Genomic DNA, 6065 nt, shown 5'->3' with positions numbered 1-6065 from the left:
CGGAGCCTAGCACCATCCTGAGAGGTGTGGTCCGTCATTGTTCACAGCCCTGGATCCTGTTAGTGGGCAGATGTCATTGTCTTCGTAGGCCAGGAACTTTCCTTCGCTTCAGGGGCAGTTTGGTGCACATCACTAGGATTCCTCTCCTGAGGAGGCTTACATTTTTAGCAGGGTCAGATGACATTTAGCAAATTAACCAGATGAAAGTTCTAGGAAGCGAACAGAAAGGTGTATGGATGGAAGGAAGCCAGGGTCTGCTTTCATCTAGGGTAGTCAAGCTCACTCAGAAGTAATCAGATCTGAGTCGAGAAGAGGCATCTTTCTCAAGATCTGGGAGCAGCATTCCAGACAAAGGAAACACCTGCCTGAAGAAGGGAAAAGATTACGAACATGAGAGGGATAAATAGAAAGTCTCGTGTGTGTGTGTGTGTGTGTGTGTGTGTGTGTGTGTGTGTGTGTGTGTGTTTGGGTTTCCACCAAAAATAAAACACAGAGAGGAGAGCAACCCAGGGTGACTAGTGCTTTCTTTTCTTTTTTCATTTTGGAATGATACTATGTACATATATATTACACATTATTACCTATTACATATACATATATTGTACATGATCACATATATAAATGTAGAATATATTATGTTATATTATATTGATTTTAATAGTGTAGTTACAAGAACAAAAAAATCTCAAACATAGTGCTTAAAAAGTCTATACCCTTTCCTTCTTCTCTCCTCTTGGAATGGTAGTTCTATACCCCACCATTAAACTAAAAAAATAAAAACAAAAATAAAAAAGTCTGGATATGGGCTGGGAAGGTGGCTCAGTGGTAGAGCACTTGCCTTGCATGCTCAAGGCCCTGGGTTCGATTCCTCAGCACCACATAAGAAAAAGGCCGGAAGTGGCGCTGTGGCTCAAGTGGTAGAGCGCTAGCCTTGAGCTGAAGACCAGAGGGACAGCGCCCAGGCCCAGAGTTCAGGCCCCACTACCAGACCCCCCCCCAAAAAGTCTGGATATTACCACCCCCCCCGCCCTGAAATTCTGGTCTTATTTTTCTAGAATGGATCTCTGACCTATAATTTTGGGAAGCTTCTTAAGTTTGTTTTTTAAATAGTAATTAGGGTTAAGAATTAGTGCTAGAAGCTAGGTATAGGAGGCTCACATCTGTAATCCTAGCTACTTAGGAGGTTGAAATAGTCAATTACAGTTTGAAGTCAGCAGAGGGAGGGAAGTCTATAAGACTCATCCCAATTAGCTACCAAAAAGCCTGTAATAGAGCTGTGGCTTAAGTGGTAGAGCACTAACCTTGAGCACAAAAGCTCAGAGACAGAACCCAGACCCTGAGTTCCTACTCCAGGACCAGCACACACACCATATTTGAGCTAGAATCCTACTTCTGAAGCTAAAATGGGACCCTGTTGCTTCTCTGCTTAAAACTCTTGATTCTCCAATTATGTATTGAATGAGTTCTTATAATGTATCTCAGGCCCTAAGGAACCTTTTTCCTGCTTCCTCACTCAAGACATAAGAAACTTTGATAATTTCAGCAGGCATTCAGCCCTCAGCACAACGTGGGCCAGTTACTTATCCTTGCCAAACTTCTGGTTTCTGTCATTGCTTTGCTGCTTCTATTCTAAATCTTCTAACATATTTTTTCCTTTCTTCTTGGAATGTCTTCTTTCCTTTTTCTCCCTGGAAATCTCTTTGTATTCTTTAAAATTCTTAACATTTCCTGTCCTCTAAAACTTAGATTGAATGTCCCTAGTTTGATACGGGCCACCTTCTTTGAGTTCTCATGCAACTTTGTAAACAACTCTACTTTAGGTAAGTAAAAATTGCAGCCAACTGCTTCTTTCCTGTAAGATGCTGATACTTACAAAGTTAAATTGTTTTTGTGTTTATGTGTAGTGCTAGGAATCAAACTCGGGATCTTTTACAACTATGCAAGCATTCTACAACTGATCTATACCTCCAGCCCTTTAGTTCTTTTCTTAATGCAGTGCCATAAAAATTTGTTCACAGATTTGGAACTCGTTGAGGGCAAGAGTGATGTTTCATTTATGGTTGTATTATGTTTGCTTAGCATGATAAATAGCTCATGGTAAGTAGTCCATAAAGCTTACCAAATGAATGAAGTGAAATAAAATAGACAAAGATCTCTAAACTGCCAACTTTATGAATTTAGGAATGGGTCTTTGGCTTAGTGCTTTGTAACCAACTTTGACTGTTTGAATGAAGTCAAATGGAAACTATCTGACTTATACCATTGCCTGCCTTGACAATGTCCAGGTGACTCATTAAGAGATTATTTCCTCTTTGGGGAAAACAAAACAAAACTATTTAAAAGCAGCATCAATAAAAGTGGCAAGGAAATTGAGTCACAATTTTGTATAACTGGAATTTCTCCAAAAACTAGTATGGTCTGATTGGCAGATACACATGACCTCCCAAGTGTGGCAAGTGAGAACACAAAGTCTGTACAACAACACTGCAATGGCAGCGAGTTAGGATAGCTCGTTGTTATGAACAGAGCAATTGCTCCATGTCCTAAATATGTGTTTTGGTTAACATTTCCTCTTCCATTCCTTGCTCATCATTCAACAAACTTCAGCAATAGTAGTGCTATTTTTGTAGAGTATCTGTCTTCGACCTAAGGATGAGAGATGAATTAGGCAGAGTTCTCAAGTAGCTTAGAGGCTGCTAGAGGTAAAGAGCTCTTTTCAAAAGCAGCAAGAAAATTCTCTAGATACTGTGTTGTTATTATGGTGACTGTAACTTTTAAGTACATTATTACTCTGTGCTGGTAGGGTGACATGGGGGTTGTGGAAAGTTAGGAAAAGCTTTCTAGAGAAGACAGAGTTAAACCTAAAATTTTAACTGATAGTGTAGATAAAGGTATTTAAATAGAGAGAACAACATCAATAAGTACAAGGAGCCTTAAAAACAACTTCGTAGCCAGGTGCCAGCGTCTCATTTCTGTAATCTTAGCTAATCAGGAGGCAGTGATCTGAGAATCACAGTTCAAAGCCAGCCCAAGCAGGGAAGTCCAAGAGACCCTTATCTCCAATTAAAGCTGGAAGTGGATCTGTGGTTCCAGTGCTAGAGCACCAGCCTTGTGTGAAAAAATTAAGGGACAGTGTCCATGACCTCAGTTCAAGCCTGAGTACTGGCACACATGCACGCGCACATGCATGCACACACACACACACACACACAAATCTAAGCTGAGGAGAAGATGGTGGACTATGGATAACAAACTCAGCATCCATTTACACAGTGAGGCAAAAGCAAAAGCAACAACAACAACAAAAAAAAAACCTTTGCTTCCCCCTGGGGGCTAAGATTCTTAAGATGTATCTCTTAAGTAGTCTAGTGCTTTCAAAACTAAAAATCCAGGGCTGGGAAGGTGGCTCAGTGGTAGAGCGCTTGCCTTGCATGCATAAGGCCCTGGGTTCGATTCCTCAGCACCACATAAGCAGAAAAAAAAAAAGCCGGAAGTGGCGCTGTGGCTCAGGTGGTAGAGCGCTAGCCTTGAGCTGAAGAGCTGAGGGACAGCACCCAAGCCCAGAGTTTAGGCCCCACGACCCGACCCAAAAAACAAACAAACAAAAAACTAAAGATCCAGATCAAGTGTTTAAGGAATCCAGATTATTATTATACTCTTCATACTTTTTTATTTTTTTCTTTTACCAATCAACAGAGTATGCTTTACAGGTTCTACCAAATATAAAATGCAATGTAAACGAAGGTGACTGCTCAAATATGCTTGTGACAAAGGCGGGATTCAATGAAATACTGTCAGCACCCAAGCTGACCTCATGGTGGCACTCCAGAATAAGGCATTCCAGAATAAGGGCTCTGGAATCACTTAATTAAAGGACAGTCCACATTGCAGTGAAGAGCTGATGTCATCGCTGGGTTCGTAGACCCCATAGTTTAATTTCCCAGAGAGAAATAAGAGAGGAGGATCATCTGCTTTTCTGGTTTTAAAACGGCTTTGGCCCGATTTTAAAATCAGTTGGGTCAACAAGATAGGTATAGAAGATGGCAGAATGTCTCCATCCAAAAATGAAATATCATCAGGCTTCAAAACTAACCTCTTAATTATTATTAATTAATAGTAACCACTTATTGAATTCTTCCCATGCACTGCATAAAGTTCTAGTTAGTCTTCAGAGTTTCAGATTATGTGAGCTCATCCAACTGTCATAACAGCTGTGTGTGGGCACACATTTGTGTCCTAGGGATTAATCTAGGTAATGCTAGGTAAGTGATTAACCACTGATTCATATCTCATATCTCCCAACACTTTTTTCCATTCGTTCATTTTTGTTTTCTGGAGATGAGGTCTTACTATATAAGCCAGGCTGGTCTCAATTCTGAGATCCTCAGGTCTCCCCCAAGTGCTGGAATTAATGATGTGTATGCTATACCTAGTAACAGATTATTTTTCTGAAGAGGAAACTAAGACTCTAATTTGTAAAGTAGCTTGACTCTCCCATCTTCTAGGTGGTAGGTACCATGCTGAATATTAATTTTAGAGCTTGACTTCACGGCCTAAGCCCTTGGGAACAAGGGCTTGGGAACAAGGCTGGGTTGCCTTGTGGCAAAGATAAAAGCAAGAATTCATGAAGTTTGGTTTTCTTCAGATATAGACTGTTTGGCATATGCTGGTTTAAATAATACCATATAGTTCTAATAAGACCCCTATTGTATCTGAGACCTCTTCAGAAAACTCTTCATCACAAATGAGAAATAGGATATTTACATAGTCACAAAGAATGTCCCATAAGATATTGATTTATTACATAGAGAAAAAACAGCAGACTTTCCTGGAGAAAGTTAGCAGGCACCATATGAAGGAAATAAACAAATATCAAATGATAAGGCAAATGTGCTATCTGTTCTATAGAGAAGTTTTTTTGGCTTTTGCTGTAGAGAATACAAAGATACCAGGAAGATTTTTTTTTTACATATATTACTGGTCAACAATTGAATTGAGGATGAATTCCTATCTTTGATATCCCACCATAAAGGCTTACATCTCACAGAAATTTACTAATGAAACATATACTTTTCTATAAGGGAAGTTACCAAACAAAGTACAAGTAATCAAATTCCAAAATAACGTTTCTGTACTTTGCATAGACTGAGGAGTAGAAGTCAGTTATCCTTAATTCTAGAATGTTTAATCAAGAGTATGAAATAATAATGATAAAGCATTTTTTAAATGTCTTACCAACTTCAAAGCTGTGAAACTTCTCTGTTTTTCATTCATTCTTTCTTTTTGGTGATAGTAGTACTGGAAGTTGAACTCAAGGCTTTATACTTGCTAGGTAGGTACTCTTTTACTAGAGCCCTAACCCACCCCTAGCATTTTGTAAATCTTAGCAAGATATAATTGTCAATCTGTCTTTTTTGGTGCCAGTACTGGGACTTGATCTCAGGGTCTTGTGCTCTCTCTTCACTTTTGCACTCAAGACTGGCACTCTACCACTTGAGCCACACCTCATTTCCAGCTTATTACTAGCTAATTGAAGGTAAGAGTCTCTTTCTTGCCAGGGCTGGTTTCTAACTGAGAGCCGCAGAGCTCAGCCTGTTGAATAGCTAGGATTACAGGTGTGAGCCACCAGCACCTGGTCAATCTGTCTTCTTTTAAAATATAAATAACAAAACAAAGCAAAAACTTGTTCTTTTAATTAGCAAGAGATGTCTGGAGAAGCTCTTTGTTCAGCATGTCAATGTTACCATGATTTACAGAATCATTAGCCAGCCCTATATCAAGGCAGACCAGTTCTCTTCACTATTCATCATGGCCTCAACAACTTCACATCAGAGTTCTTCTGAGAGGAAATACCTCCTCCTTAGAGATGTAAAAATAGCATGTCCCTGGGCCATTCCCACAAGCAGAGTGTGGTCCATCCTACATGCCATTGTTTCTCTGATCTAAACAATCACTTTTTCTCCTCTTATTTTTGTTCAGCAGTATTTCTCTTCCAGCTAAAACATAATTAAATAAGCACAGACAAAATCTAAATCTACTTGGAGTGTTGTTATTCAATTTCTTAT

This window comes from Dipodomys spectabilis, unplaced genomic scaffold (genome assembly GCF_019054845.1).
Source record: "Dipodomys spectabilis isolate Male_0828 unplaced genomic scaffold, ASM1905484v1 ptg000004l, whole genome shotgun sequence".
NCBI classification, from domain to species: Eukaryota; Metazoa; Chordata; class Mammalia; order Rodentia; family Heteromyidae; genus Dipodomys; species Dipodomys spectabilis.
Note: the sequence above shows the minus strand (reverse complement) of the source record.